Genomic DNA, 14,666 nt, shown 5'->3' with positions numbered 1-14,666 from the left:
CTGAGGCAGGCAAGGGGTCTTATTGATCACGGATACCCAGAAGGTTCATCCAGAAATGCTTGTTGACTTGTATTTAAAGAACTGGAGAACTTTAGCCCCGGAGTTTTAGTCATTGTGACCACCATCTTGGCTTTTGTCATTCTCTGCGGTGGACAGGGAGCCCTATCCAGCTCTGAAACAGTTGGGGTGACCCCTGCTGGTCGGCTCAAGAAATCTCATTTCAAGAAGATGATCTGTGAGCAGAGTCATTCATTCCTTCACCACCAACACTCACACCTACTCTACCATAAGGATGATGAAAATGTGGTCTTGGCCCTCAAAGAACACGGAGTCCAATGGTGGGAGGAAGTTGGAAAACAAGATTAAGAGGTAAACACTTTGGAAGTGAGAAGCTGCAGGGTCCCAGAAAAGGGTCCCTAACTCCAGAAATTGGGACGAGTGGAATACAGTTTTAGGGAAGAGTCCACGCTAGAATGGTGTTTAGACTGAATCATGAACACTGAAATGCTGACTGAATTTCTCTGAACAGAATAGCTGGAGGCCTAGTGGAGGAGGTGGGACAGGAAGGTGGGTCATGGCCAAGAGGACAGATTTAACCTGGCTCTTGGGAATGAGAGCTCTGGGGCCAGGGCATGCTGTGCCTCCCAGCTCAGGTTGCTTCTGTATAAGTAAACTCAGCATCGGGTTTGCCCAAAGGTGAGCTCTGGGATTGATTACTATCACCTTGACTTGGATGTCAGCCGCAGTGACAACAGTGGTGCTGGGCAAAGCATATGGTAACAGAGTTTGAGGGTAGCAAAAGAATACCCACAAACCCCAATTCTACCAGAGACGTGCACTACACATCCAAAGAAAACTCTTAAAATGATGTGTGATGTGTGTGCAGGTCTCCAGGCTGTCTTTTTTTTTTTAATACTGTTTTATTTTATTTTAATTTATTTATTTTATTTATTTACTTTTGGCTGCATTGGGTTTTCGTTGCTGCACGTGGGCTTTCTCCAGTTGCGGCGAGCGGGGACTACTCTTCGTTGTGGTGTGTGTGCTTCTCATTGTGGTGGCTTCTCCTCTTGTGGAGCACGGGCTTTAGATGCACGAGCTTCAGTAGTTGTGGCACGAGGGCTCAATAGTTGTGGCTCGCGGGCTCTAGAGTGCAGGCTCAGTAGTTGTGGCACACGGGCTTAGTTGCTCCACGGCATGTGGGATCTTCCCGGACCAGGGCTCAAACCCATGTCCCCTGCATTGGCAGGTGGATTCTTAACCTCTGCACCACCAGGGAAGTCCATCCAGGCTGTCTTAATAGGAGTATGGTTTCCAAAACAGGGAAGCTGACAGTTCTACTTTTCTTTTATGTCTTAATCTACATGAAGTGTATTGTGCTCTGCATGCTAAGAGGGATTCAGATGATCTGGGGCATGTTCAAAAGAGGGGAAGCAGGGGCTTCCCTGGTGGCGCAGTGGTTGAGAGTCCGCCTGTCGATGCAGGGGACACGGGTTCGTGTCCCAGTCCGGGAAGATCCCACATGCCGTGGAGCGGCTGGGCCCGTGAGCCATAGCCACTGAGCCTGCGTGTCCAGAGCCTGTGCTCCTCAATGGGAGAGGCCACAACAGTGAGAGGCCAGCGTACTGCCAAAAAAAAGGGGAAGCAGGACAAGAATTTGTGTTTAAAGAACTAAAGACCTTTAGCCTGGAAAAGAGAAGGTACAGGAAGAAATAAAACTTCTTTGCAGATATTTGAAAGCCATTCATGTAATTCTATTGTCCCCGAAGGGTAGATGCATGGCCAATGACTGAAAGGTGAGATCAAGGCAAGGGAAAACTTTCTAGTGGTTGGAACCATCGGAAAATGAAATGGGCTACTCTTTAAGGTAATGAGCTCCCCATTCCTGGGAGAGTTTCATCAAAGGCTGGGGCAAGGGTCATAGGATTCCTAACCCACTTCAGGGGCCTTTTCTAACCCTGGGAGTCCCTGAAATCCTGATCTCCTCCTAATCACAAAAAACCACAGATTTGAGGGCCCCATCCCATAGGATTCTAGGACCATGGAATTCCAAAGTCGCATCAGAAATACCTCCACTTCCTTTCTTTCACCTCCTGCTCTTCAAGAAAGACCTTAAGTCAGTCCCTGGGTCAGAAAGCAAAGTAAAACAGAAACGAATTAAGTCAGACAAGCACTAAGAGGTGTCAGCTACTGCAGGATAAAGCAGAGTGGAGGCTGGCTGAGGTCCCACCCTTGATAGGATGGAACCCCAAGCTCCTCAGGGGGAGCCCCAGCAGCCCCATCCTCCCAGGCCATTCCCACGCTGTTCCTGCCCCATCGCTTTCTCTCCCATCCATTATTGTAAACTCGCTGCTTAAAATAGCAAGGTAAAAGCAGAGTCCCTCCCCCAGGGTGACATCTGGGTTCCTCTGGAGCTCGTGGGCACGTGGACCTCGCATCCATCACAGCAAAGTTTAGAATATAGTCTCCAGGAAGTGGTGATCTAGAGCAACGACCCAAAAAAGGAGAAAATATTTAGTGATGTTTGGTCTCTGAGCCGCTCCTTCTTTAACCCATTTTCAGGGCCCTTCTTGCTGCCTCTCCAGCTTGGTCAGCAAAGGGTTAGGTGGGTCATTGCCAAGCGCCATCAGCCCTTTGGACTCTACTCTTTCTGCCCCCAGCCAGTGCTTAACTATACAGCTCGGCCTATTTTACAGGAAGGAAAACTGAGGTGCAGAGAAGTGAAGCAACTTGACTGGTCCAGCTACCTTTGTTCCTGGCACAAATTACCAAAGCCTCTGCTGGAATAACTATCCAATGATTTGTGTCACCGAAAAGGCCAAAAGCCTCTAAACCACATTTAAATATTTTTATCTGCCCCTGGTTATTCAGTAAAGAAAGCAAACTAATATACTTTTATTCCTTTTTATTCATCAGCTATTTCTAGGTCGCCTACTGAATATCGGACACTATGCGAGGTGCATTTCAGATGCTATCTTGTTTATTATTTCCATTTTATATATTAAGGAACTAAGGATCAGAGAGCTGCAACAACTTGCTCAAGACCACACAGCTAATAAGTGGCAGGCCAAGGGTTATAACCCAGGCTAGTTTGATTCAAGGCCCCTCATCTCTCCCCTCTTCTACTCTGTCCCCTCCACCAGGAGTTCTGCTAGTGTGTAGCAGCTGAACGCCACATGGGTTCTCGCCGTCCTGCAGGGGAGAGTTGCAGTGTGCATTCCCAGAGGGGATAAGATAGTGGTGGGGCAGGGGAGAGGAAGCAGCAGGTTGTGAGGCTAGGGGTTTTACAGGGACAAAAGAGCGGGCCCACTGTCAGGGGCTGCATGATCCCCACTATGTAGGGTGGCGAGCGCACCCACTCATCCATCCATCAGTCTGTGGGTCCATGTGTTCAACCACTCAACTTCTTAATCTTCTATTTATACAACTGTTCATTAGTTGTCCATCCTACCTTTCACCCCAGAAAGGCCCACACTTGTTAGTGAGTAGCAGAGACTCTGCCCCTGGGAATAGCTGCTGTAGGACCCTGTGGGCTGTGGGGAGAGGGCAGGAGGGGGCTGTTCTGACAGAGCAGCCGTAAAGCACAGGCATGCCCATCCACAACTGGCAGAACACCTCCATCCTGCCCATCTCAGTCATGGGAGGGGGGTGGCTTCCTGTGGGGCTGCCTACGTGCCAGCAGGCACAGGGGCCAACATTAAGAGTCATGATTTCTCAAGGGCCTTTACATCCCCTTTGGTGCTCTCAGCAAGCCTTGAGGTGGATAGTGTAAGTACTATTATTCTTAACATTATGATTAGTCTCATTTTATAGACGAGGAAACAGAGGCTCAAAGACTTGCCCTAAGTCGCATCACCCATGAGTGGCAGTGCTGGAAGTCAACCACAGGTCAGTCTGACTCCCCAGCTCCCTGCAGGGCCAAGTCCACTAGCTCATGGGTGGCATTCTTGGTAAGCAGGGGCCTCTTACAGTGGCCCCTGGGATGCCTCTCCCAGAGCCTTGTGACCAGTCCAGAAGAGACCAAACCCCGCTCTGAAAACACAGTGTCCCAGGAGCACAGCCTGCAAACTGAGTGGCTCTCACGTTCCCTCTGTGAAGCTTTGGGCGTCGGAAGAGCCAGAGGCCCTTCTGGGAAATAATGAGTTAACCTAGACTCCACTGACCTTTCTGGAGTGACTCAGAATTCTCAGAAGGGAGGGGTTTTTTTTTTGTTCTTCCAGCTTTGAATTTTTGCTTTCATTTTAGCAGCACAAAGAATTTGAAAGAGATTAAGTTGCTATTAATACCACTGGTCTATCTCTAGATGAAGAATTCGATGGAGGGAATTGTTTGGGGTGGCTGCACACACATCCCTCTCAGTCCCTCTGCAAACTCAGAGGATGACAAGGAGGCCACTGGAGAAGGGCCAGTCCTACCCCTGCTCCCATCCGACAAGCCCAGACAGGGGCAGGGACTTGAGCAAAGTCACACCTGTGAGTGAGGAGCAGCCAGAGAAGGTCCCAGAACCCTGCCCCCCAGCCCCACTACACATGTCAGCCTTCTGGCTTCTTGTTTTGAAAGGTTTGCTTTTAGTAAATAATAAGCTGATGTGTCCATGCTGTGAAAGCATCCCTTGGCAGTGCCTCTGAGCTTGGGGGAGTGAAGATGTTCCCAGCTCCCCGTATCCGCCCCAGGCAGCACTGGATACACCTGGAAAATCTCCCTGGGCATCAGAGATCGGCTCAAAGTGCTAAGAGGTGCCTCTGTGGGTTCCTAGACCTGGCCAACTGCGGAGCTGAGTCCTGTACCCCAAGTGAGTCCAAGTTGGGGTCTCCCTCACAATAGCCCTATGTTGCTTCCTAACCTTGAGATGCTGTGAGAGGGCTCTGGACCTTGGCAGACTGGGTTCTAATTCTCCCTCTGCCTCTTTCTTGCTGGATTAGTCTCCTCTTGGCCTCAGTTTCCTCATCTGTAAAATGGAGGCATACATACATAAAATGTATGTACATGCATTTTAAAGTTGTTGTAAGGATTAAATTAGGAAATACACGCAGGGTGTTGCACAGACTATACCCTCAATGAGTTCCTTTCCTATTCTCTGAATCGGGCAGCTGAGTTCTCTGAGCCACGGCATCACCAAAACGCAACCAAGGCCCAGAGAGTTTGGTGTTCATCCTGGGTGGCAGAGTTCTTGGCTTTGTTTCTGGCAATTTAAGGAGGCAGAGTCCTGGCTTGGCCAGGGCTTCTCCTCTGTACTGACAATCAGATAAAAGACCATCAGACATAATTGGAATTAAACCCACCAGGGGCCATTCACTCTGCTGTCGGGCAACCAGTGGCTGCAGTGGTGGGTTTACAGAAACAGCATGCAGTACTGTGGTCAGCCCCACGTCTGCACTGTGGTCATCCAAGCTCTGTGCAGTGGTCAGTCCTGGGTCTAAGCTCAGTTCTATGATGTGGCCTGTCCCAGATCTGTGCTGTGGTCAGTCCTGAGTCTATCTGGTTCCAAAGACCCTGACCTTTCTGCCACCCCTGTGCTGACTCCCAAAGCACAGAGGCTGTCATTCTGCAAGGGAGAGATGAAACCTAGCTTGAGACCTGGTGCAAGTGCTCAGGCTGCACAGGATAAATGGGAGAATGGATGACTGAAGGGGGCACAGTCCTCGGCATGTCAGTGGGAGTCCCAAGTTTCCATCCTGAAAGCAGATTTGGATTGAAAGGAGGAGTGGGGAGCAAGGGTGGGGTGTAGAAGTGTAGAAGGAAGGGGCCTTGGGGGCAACAGAGAGGGGAGGATGAGGGACCGGAAGGGACCCCCTCAATGACCTCTCCCCGTCACCACAACCCTTCTGGTCCAGGGGCTGGGAGTACAGGGGCTGCGGCCCAGCGGTGCTTCGGCAAGGAGTCCCTGAGCACTCCCGACACTCTGGCCTGGAGTCTGCACACTCTGGCCATGCTCTCCAGTCCGAAGGGTCTCTCACGGGCTCTTTTGGCTGGGGGTGCCTTCCCCCCCTGATTCAGAACCCATTCTAGCCCTGAGGGTGAGCCAGCATCTGCTGAGACCTGTGCCAGGGCCATACGCAAGAGGGGAGGCCGGGTCAGCCCTCAGAGGAAGAGCACAGGAGTGTGCACGATGCTCAGCTGCTGGGGGACGTGCAGGGGCTACTCAAGTAGGTGGCATGTCTGGAATCCTAACAGACTCCTTGCTTCCCCTCACATCTCCTTTCCCCCACTGCCCTTCCCCTCGGGCAAACAGGGAGGCCATTCTGTGCTCACTGCCCAGGAGGGGGGCTGGGGGCAGTTGTAGCAGCAGGAGATAGAGGAAAGGGAGTCTATCTCTGCCTTATATATCACAAAGAACTAGCCCTTAGGGAAACAGGAAGGGCTCAGTGCACAGAAAAAAGGATTTGGGCAAAAACATCCTAAGTAACGGTAAATCTCCCCCCAACCCAAGACTAGTAAAGATTATGGGACAAAGGAAAGACAGGAAAAGTGGAGAGGAAGCAGTGAGAGGGTAGACTCTGGTGAGTCCCTGAGAACGGGGCCTGTGCCCTGCTTCCCTGGGGAAGTGGGAAAAGATCCCCAAATCTGAGAGCAGAGAGGTCTTGGGCCCCATTTCCCAGACAGAACACAGAGGAGAAGACCCCAGAGAGAGGAAATGGCTATTTGATATGACTTGATAGATGAGGCCTTAGCCATCCTCACAGCGGGTAGGGTGGGGAGCACAGGGCGGAGAACACAATCATTTCTGTGCACCTAGGAGCAGACAGTTGCTAGACCTGAAGGTGCCTTGAAAAGGCAGGTTCAGAAGTTACCTACTAAGCAAGGACTGACAGAAACAGGAGGATCACCTTGTCAAATGATGGGCGCCCTCCTCACCCCGACTCTCTGGCACTCAGGAAGCCCCTTGGACCTTAGATGCCACTCTGGAAGAAGGGGAGGGTTGGAGAAACCCTGAAATGCCTGGGATCCATGTTCCACACCCCCTGAAAAGTGGTCAAGTCACAGCGAGAGCTCTATCCACCCCCAGCCCCGGCCTCAGCCAGGACAGGAAGTAAGCCAGAACATCTCCCCAGCTTTCCTCTCCAGCTTGTTCACTTTAGCAATTCTTTTTTTAAAAACTAAGTCCAGTTGAAAAAATTTTTTTTTCTTCTTGGAAATATGTGCAATTGCTTAATCGGAGGCAGTTCAAAGGCACAGGGAACAGCAGAAAAGTATCTGAGCCCCCCTTTGAGCTCCCAGGAGAAATAAATCTCTCCCAGTTCTCTTTGTTCCAGGCCACCCAGCAGCCTCTTCCCTGAGTCACTCACTCCAGAGTGACATGAGTCATTGTCCTGGGGTCAAGGACCACATGGTATTCCCGGGTCTGCAAAACTGACCAGGGCACCAAGGGGCCATCAGCAGGGCTTGATGCTGCCTCTAATCAATGGAGGGCCAGAAGCTGCCTCCTAGATTCTGGGCCTGGTCCTACCTTCCCCAGGTGTGTGGCCTCAGTGAGTCACTGAGCCTGTCTTGGGAAGGAGGTGGATTTTTAGGCCCTTCCTTCTTGTACTTTGTGGGAACTTCTCCAGTGGTATGCTGGTGCCTGACTGTGTACCTCTTCCTAACTCCACATTTAGTGATGTTGAGTTAGTAACTTAAAATTGGTCATGATGGGAATATTTATATCGCAGGAGTCAGCAAATGCTATGTATCAAAGTCTTTTTTTTTCCCAGAGAGCCGGCTGTTGAACATTTACCAGCACACTACTGAGCCCTTCAGGCAGCTCTTCCCATGTGCACTATGGTCCCCTCACACTCACCATGTCCCAAACAGAACCCATCATTTCTTCCTGCCCCCAGCCCTACTCTCCCACAAGCCCACTCCTGTGTACTGGCGGATGCACTCAAGCTAAAAAACCAGCAGTCCTCACTCCCCACGTTCAGTTCGCTTCCGAGTCTTGTCAATCCTAGTTCAGGTGTCTTTGATCACTTCGCTTTTTCTCGTAGCCACCATCCCAGCCATGGCTCTGTGTGACCTGGGTCACTACAACAGTCTCATTGGTCTCCTTACCTGTGGTCTGGTCCCTTCCAACCACCATCCACAAGATGCCAGAGCAGTCTCTCTAAAACATAAATTGGATCACCCTTCCCTTTTTTATAATCTTTGAGATTATAAGAAATCCTCACTTAGAACTGGTCTCTTTTCCCATGTAACCAGTTCTAAGTCAAGATTCCAGCCCCTCTCCCTGGCCTCATCTCTTTATTTCAGCCATCATACACCTTATGGTCCAGCCACGATGAACCAATAGCCAACCTTCAAACATGCCCTGCTTCTTTATAACTTTTGCATGATCCTCTTCCTTATGCCTGGGATGCCTTCCATCCCCTTTCTATACCTGACGAACTCCTATTCATCTAATTCAAATATTCTTTCCTTCATTCACCCTAGAAAAAATTTCTCCCTTCCTGTATTAGTTTCCTATGGCTGCTGTGACAAATGACCACAAACTTGGTCTCTGAAAACAACACAGATTTATTATCTTACTGTTCTGGGGGTCAGAAGTCCAAAATCAGTCTCAGCAGGCTGTGTTCCTTCTGCAGGGTCTAGGGGAGAATCCATCTCCTTACTTTTCCAGTTTCTAGAGGCTGCCTACATTCCTTGGCTGGTGGCCCTTTCTCCATCTTCAAAGCCAGCAGTGTAGCATCTTTTCTCTTCTCTGACCTCTGCTTCCATCCTCACATTTCCTTTTTGTCTGACTTTGTCATGCCTCCTTCTCATAAGGACCCTTGGAATTACACTGGGCCCACACAGCTAATGCAGGATGATCTCCAAATCTAGGGAACCTTAATCTAATCATATCTGCAAAGGTCCTTTTTCCATTTAAGGTAACAGGTTCCAGGGATTAGGACACAGACTTCTTGGCGGGGAGCAGGGGAGGATTATTCAGTTTACCACACTTCTCTGTTCTCCCAGAGCAATTTGCACAGGCCCCATCTCAGCTAGAATTTGAGCACCTCAACAGCAGGGACTATACCTTATTCACATTTTTATGACTGTTTTAATAAATATTCATATTTTTATGACCCACATCCAGTACAGGGTGAAACACATAATGGCCACTCACTAGATGTTGGCTGAATTAATTAATGAATGAAACCATATCACTAATAAACAGATTAAGAAGGCTTTGCTTTAATTGGCAACTAGCTTCTGTAAAAATAGGATTCGTGTAAAGGCGACAAATTCAGATCCTTCAGGGGCCAGGCAGGTGAGATGAAGGACAGTCATTATGGGGTGTGGCTGACCACAGAGCACAGGTACCATCTAACCGGGGCAGTTACTATTCAACTGTGGGGGGGTGGTCATGAAAAAAATACCCATCTTTGTTGGCTAGATCTCCCAATTTTTCAAGAAAAGCCCCAACCCCAGATGTTTAAATATGGAATCTCCCAATTTATAAATGCTAAATGTAATTCAAAAAGTTAGAGAAACACCATGCGGGCCAGACAAACACATCCCTGGTCAAGATTCGGTCTGCAGCTACCAATTGCCACCTCTGGTTTATACCGTGAGAAAATGTTCTCCTGGGCTTTTCCTGCTCATTAATCTAATCCAAATCAAGGCCAATAAGCAGGGCCAGCCATGAGCACTATCTGAGAAGGCCAGTCAGCTAAGCAGAGACTGGCCCCCTCTACAGACTGATGAGGCCCCCTCCCACGGGCTCTCTGGGTGATGTGTGATTCTACAGGCCTCTCCTTGCTGTCCAGGCCCTGGAGCTGCTGCCTGAGGAGACGGGTCTTTGCCTGGCCTCAGACCTTCGTGGGAGCCAAGCCCTGCTCCATGCAGAAGCATCTCCCCAGTCCAGTGGCCCTGCCCCTGGCAATGATATCAAACCAAACCCAGCCCAGAATTGGCAGCAAGCATGAGACGTGGTACAAGGAGAAAAGCAGGGATTTGGGAGGGAAACAGACCAGGTCCCATCACAGCTCTGGCACTTACAGCTCAGTGGCCCTTGACAAAGCAGTGAACTTCTATAGGACCAGTCTGCTGTTTGTAAGAGGGGGTTAAGCTACTTCTCTCAAAGTGTTGCTATGAGATTTAAATAAAATAGGCATGGAAAGTATCCAGAACATAGTAAATACTTAAGAAGTGTTCCTTTACTCACATCTGGGAAAGAAAATACTGATAACACAAATCACCTGTGTCTCACGCAACAGAGGACTTGACTTAAAACCTAGATAATGCTCCTCTCTGGGCTTGGTTTTCTGGTTTTCCAGCCCACAGCAGATTAAAAACAGAAGACACAACTGACCACAAGGAAGGAAGCAGCCACACTCTGAAGAGCAGACACAAGCACTCTGTGTGGCCCAGACCCTGGGGCCATTGGACAGCCTCTTAGACAGACTCCCAGGCCCTGCATTCATCCCTGCCGTACAGCCAGCATGTCCACGGTGAGCATGGATGAAGCAGAGTTCCCATGTTGGTTCCTTGGGAAAGACTGGAGAGCAAGTTCCATTTTAGAACGTCTCCATCCAAAATGCTTCAAAGGCGTAAAGGTTTGATGTTTTAGACATAGTCATTTTTGTTCGAATATATTGGTTGGGGGGGGAAAACAGCTGGCATGATTATACTTTCATTTAAAGATCATCTATATTTATATATATATATATATAATATATATATATCTTATGTGAAATATATGTAGATTAATATATGGCTCTATCTGTTCATGAGGGTGGGGGACAGAGGTCAAGATGGTTAAAACCCAAATGTTAAAAATGGTTATCTTCGGGGCTTCCCTGGCGGTCCAGTGGTTAAGATTCTGCGCTCTCAATGCAGGGGGCACAGGTTTGATCCCTGGTCGGGGAACTAAGATCCCACATGCCACACAGTGCGGCCAAAAAAAAAAAAAAAAAAAAAAAAAAAAAATGGTTATCTTCAAATGGAATTATGAATAAATTCAATGTAATATCTTTTGAATATTTATGTCTATATTTTCCCATTTTTTTTCTACAATGAGCTTGACTTACTTGCATAATAAATAATGGCATTGTTAAAAGAAAAAAAAAAAGATAGTCTCTTTGGTGTCCTGAGAAATTAAAGGGAGCCACCAGGAGCGGCCAATCTGAAAAGCCAGGAACAGCACCCTACCACCTTGGGAACATTGTTCCAAACAAAAAGAAAATTTCTTGGGAATTCCCTGGCGGTCCAGTGGTTAGGACTCTGCGCTTTCACTACCGAGGGCTCAGGTTCGATCCCTGGTGAGGGAACTAAGATCCCACAAGCCACGGAGCACAGCCAAAAAAATAGTAATGATAAAGTAAAATAAAATAAAATTTCTTCCTCGATTTGGCAACACCCCGTCCCCAAACAAACAAACAAACAAAAATAACAAATGAATGTCCAATTCCCAGCGTGCCTTTCTTTGCCATTCTTCCCTCCATGACCCCTCCTTCTCCCTCTCCCTTCCCAGCTTTGCTCTGGGGAATAACCGTCAGGGTTTACATGCAGGAAGTGGTTTGGGAAAGTCAGAAGGAAAAGATGGTCTGCACAGTGACTAAATCATTCATTCATTCAAGAAACACATGTGAGTGGCTCTCAGTGTCAGTGTCGTGCTGGGCACTGGGGCTCCAAGTGTGTCCCTCAAGGCTGCCTCCCCAGGAAGCCTTCCCTGACCTCTCCGGGATGCTGTGTGCTCTCTGGTCCACGATAGCACCTTGCAGCTGCCTCCATCTGCCACGCAGCGGTTTCCTGTACAAAACCACATCTGCCAAGCCGGAAGGCAGAGAGCTTTCATCTGTGCCCCAGCTGTGGAAACGTAGTGTGGGTCCAGAGCTCAGTACCTGGTGGATCCTCCTTTTGAAAGAAAGGACTCTAGGAATCAAACCACACCTTTCATCGGGCCTACTCCACACACAGCACAGTATGTATGATATTATTTATTAGCTTTTGAACCCTCTCAGCTCTGTGAAGGAGGTATTATATTTCCATTCCACGGATGAGGAAATCGAGTCTCAGAGGGGTAAAGTGACTTGTGCCGGGTCACACAGTCAGGTAACAGAGTCAGGACTAAGATCTGGGTCTTCTGTGCCTAAAATGGGATCTTTGTTCTTTCTCAAGAGCAGAGTCACTCCTGTTCCTATCTAACCTCCGCAGAGACAGAACAAGGGTTAGCAGAGGTTTCCGGACAGGGGGTCTGGATTGTTCCACATCACAGCCCTACCTCAGGGCCAGCAAGGGCAACCCTAGCTAAGGTACAGAACTGAAAGTCCTTCTCCCAGCATCCCCCGGGGCAGATAGGAAGCAGCTGCTCAATCTAAGGCAAACAGAGTAGATAGCTCTTCCCTGCTGGGATGGAGCACCCAGCTCAAGCCCCACCCCCTATTTATCTCCACGCTGGGAACCCTAGTTCTCAGAAGCTGTGGAAATAGGCCCGGTGACAGGAGCCTTCTGGGGGAGTGAAGAGCAGACTGTGACATCAGCGGCCTGTGTGGGGATGAGTTCCTTCACCACTCTGCCCTCAGACTCCCCATCTCAGTACAGGGCTGGCTAAGTTGCCAGACTGTGCCCCACTTCCTGCCCCATGAGTCTGAGGTCCATGGAGCCTATTGAGAGCAGTCATATAATCAGTGGCGAGGGGTCTAACTGGCAACCCCAGGGCTGGAGGCAGTCTGAGGCCATCTTTGTATCACTTTCCCTGTTACAGTGATTGGCTCAAGGGTGAGCATGTGACCAGCCAGAGCCAATGAGATACAGTAAGACTTTGCTGGGCATCCTGGGAATGAGATTCTTCTTCTTCTTCTTTTTTTAATATTTATTTATTTATTTGACTGCACTGGGTCTTTAGTTGTGGCATGTGGGATCTAGTTTCCTGACCAGGGATCAAACCCAGGCCCCCTGCATTGGGACCACCAGGGAAATCCCTGGGAATGAGATTCTTATTCCTAACTGCAGACCTTGAATCTAAGAAGGTGAAAACAGAATCCTTGTTGTGATGATAAAGAATTTGTCTAAGAATGTAATCAGTGTGAAAGAGAACACAGCAAAGAGCCAAAAGAAACTAGGTTCTGAGGCTACCATCTAAGGCCCTGATCAAGCCATGCCTGATATCCCTGGCCTTTTATGTTTCAAGAACCAATGAATACCCCTTTCTGCTTAAACTGGCTTATGTTGGCTTTTTTGGCTCTTGCAATAAAGATTTCCAACTGGGAAAAACAGCTTATCCTTTGTAAAACTGGCTTTCAGGGTCTTTCTCAACACCAAAGCCTTCGCTTCCCTCATCGCTCCGCTGCCTACATGAGAGTTTGATCTGAAAAACTCAGATCTGGAGCAAATGCTCTTGCCCTAAGTTACTCCCTGACTAAACTTATCACCGTGCCCCTGTCCTCAGAACCTGCTCCTCATTCTGCATCCCCTGCACCTGTTGATGGGCTCGGCATCCTCCCAGAAGCCCCGCCCAAACCCACCCCACAACGATGCTTGTCTCTCACCCTTCCCCCTACTACACACACACTCTTTTTTTTTTTTTTAATTTATTTGCGATACGCGGGCCTCTTACTGTTGTGGCCTCTCCCGCTGCGGAGCACAGGCTCTGGATGCGCAGGCTCAGCGGCCATGGCTCACGGGCCTAGCCGCTCCGTGGCACGTGGGATCCTCCCGGACCGGGGCACGAACCCGTGTCCCCTGCATCGGCAGGCGGACTCTCAACCACTGCGCCACCAGGGAAGCCACACACACACTCTTTTAAACTCAGTCTGCAGAGGCGGAACTAGGTTTGAGCAGCCTGCATGTTCCTGCCTAAAAGATAGCACGGTGAACACAAAGACGTGTTTGTTGAGTTAAATTTCAACCTTTAAATGATTTTCAAATGTCGTTGCCTCCTGAAGATGACCACCAGGGACTCATGCCATCTACCCCTCGGCTCAGAGTCAGATGGCGCCTGTTAACCCTCCCCAGGAGAGCAGACCCTGAGACCCCGGCAACGGGAGCCTGTGTGAACATGATCGCCGCCCTCTGCCCTGGACCCCAGCCCCACAGTTTGGGGTAAGGACCTCAGTTTGCAGGACAAGGAGGAAGCTCACACCTCACCCAGCGAGGCCTGTGGAGGGGACAGGAGCAGTTGTGGATCTCAGCCGGGGTCTTTTCTTCACCAAGAGAATCTGAATTGAACTGCATTTGCAGTTTGGTCAATTCAAAAGATGCTCCTTGGATAGAGGTTGTGGCCACAAGAAACCATGTGCTTAAGTAAAATAGAGCAATTCCCTTGGTGTCCAGATTTACGCAAATAGCTGCAGGATTTGAGTCTTTAAGTACAGCTTGAGAGCAGGCTATGGTAAACAGTGATGTGCAATGGCCTGGGAGGCTGGGGGCAGGGAGGGCAAAGGCAGGAGCCTGGGAATGACTGTCCCAACAGCAAATTTTGGTGGCCTGAGGCACATGAATTTCAGTATGCTGCTACTTGAACAGGCATGAGCAACTGCGGCTGCTTAATGATCTGAGACAGGAAGGAACCATAGAGGATTTCTCTCCAGGAGAGTTGTCATCTTCCCACAATGAAGATGGTGAGTGCATGGAAACAATTCCAAGGCATCAGCAGAAGAAAACCCATACTTATTGCACTAGGTGCTCTACCTGGCTCTTTACATCCTTTTATCATATTCAGTCCTTACAACAGCCCTGCATGATATTATTATTCCCAGTTTACAGATGAG

The 14,666-nt window shown here is 49.1% G+C and overlaps 1 protein-coding gene across 16 annotated transcripts in view; it reads right to left on the bottom strand.

The window, feature by feature from the left end:
- The window catches only part of IRAG1 (inositol 1,4,5-triphosphate receptor associated 1), a 164,449-nt gene that overhangs the window by 81,606 nt on the left and 68,177 nt on the right, over positions 1-14,666 (bottom strand). For 2 of the 16 annotated variants that reach the window (XM_027115391.1, XM_027115393.1), the window contains exon 1: positions 2,068-3,323. The exons of the other annotated variants lie outside the window; for them this stretch is intronic. The gene's annotated coding sequence lies outside the window, so the exon portion shown is untranslated. Of the gene's footprint in view, positions 1-2,067; positions 3,324-14,666 lie in introns of those variants that run through there. 16 annotated transcript variants of the gene reach the window in all.

This window comes from Aethalodelphis obliquidens, unplaced genomic scaffold (genome assembly GCF_003676395.1).
Source record: "Aethalodelphis obliquidens isolate GAN/ISIS:26980383/991018 unplaced genomic scaffold, ASM367639v1 scaffold14, whole genome shotgun sequence".
Lineage (NCBI taxonomy): Eukaryota > Metazoa > Chordata > Mammalia > Artiodactyla > Delphinidae > Aethalodelphis > Aethalodelphis obliquidens.
Note: the sequence above shows the minus strand (reverse complement) of the source record. Positions and strands in the feature narration are given on the sequence as shown.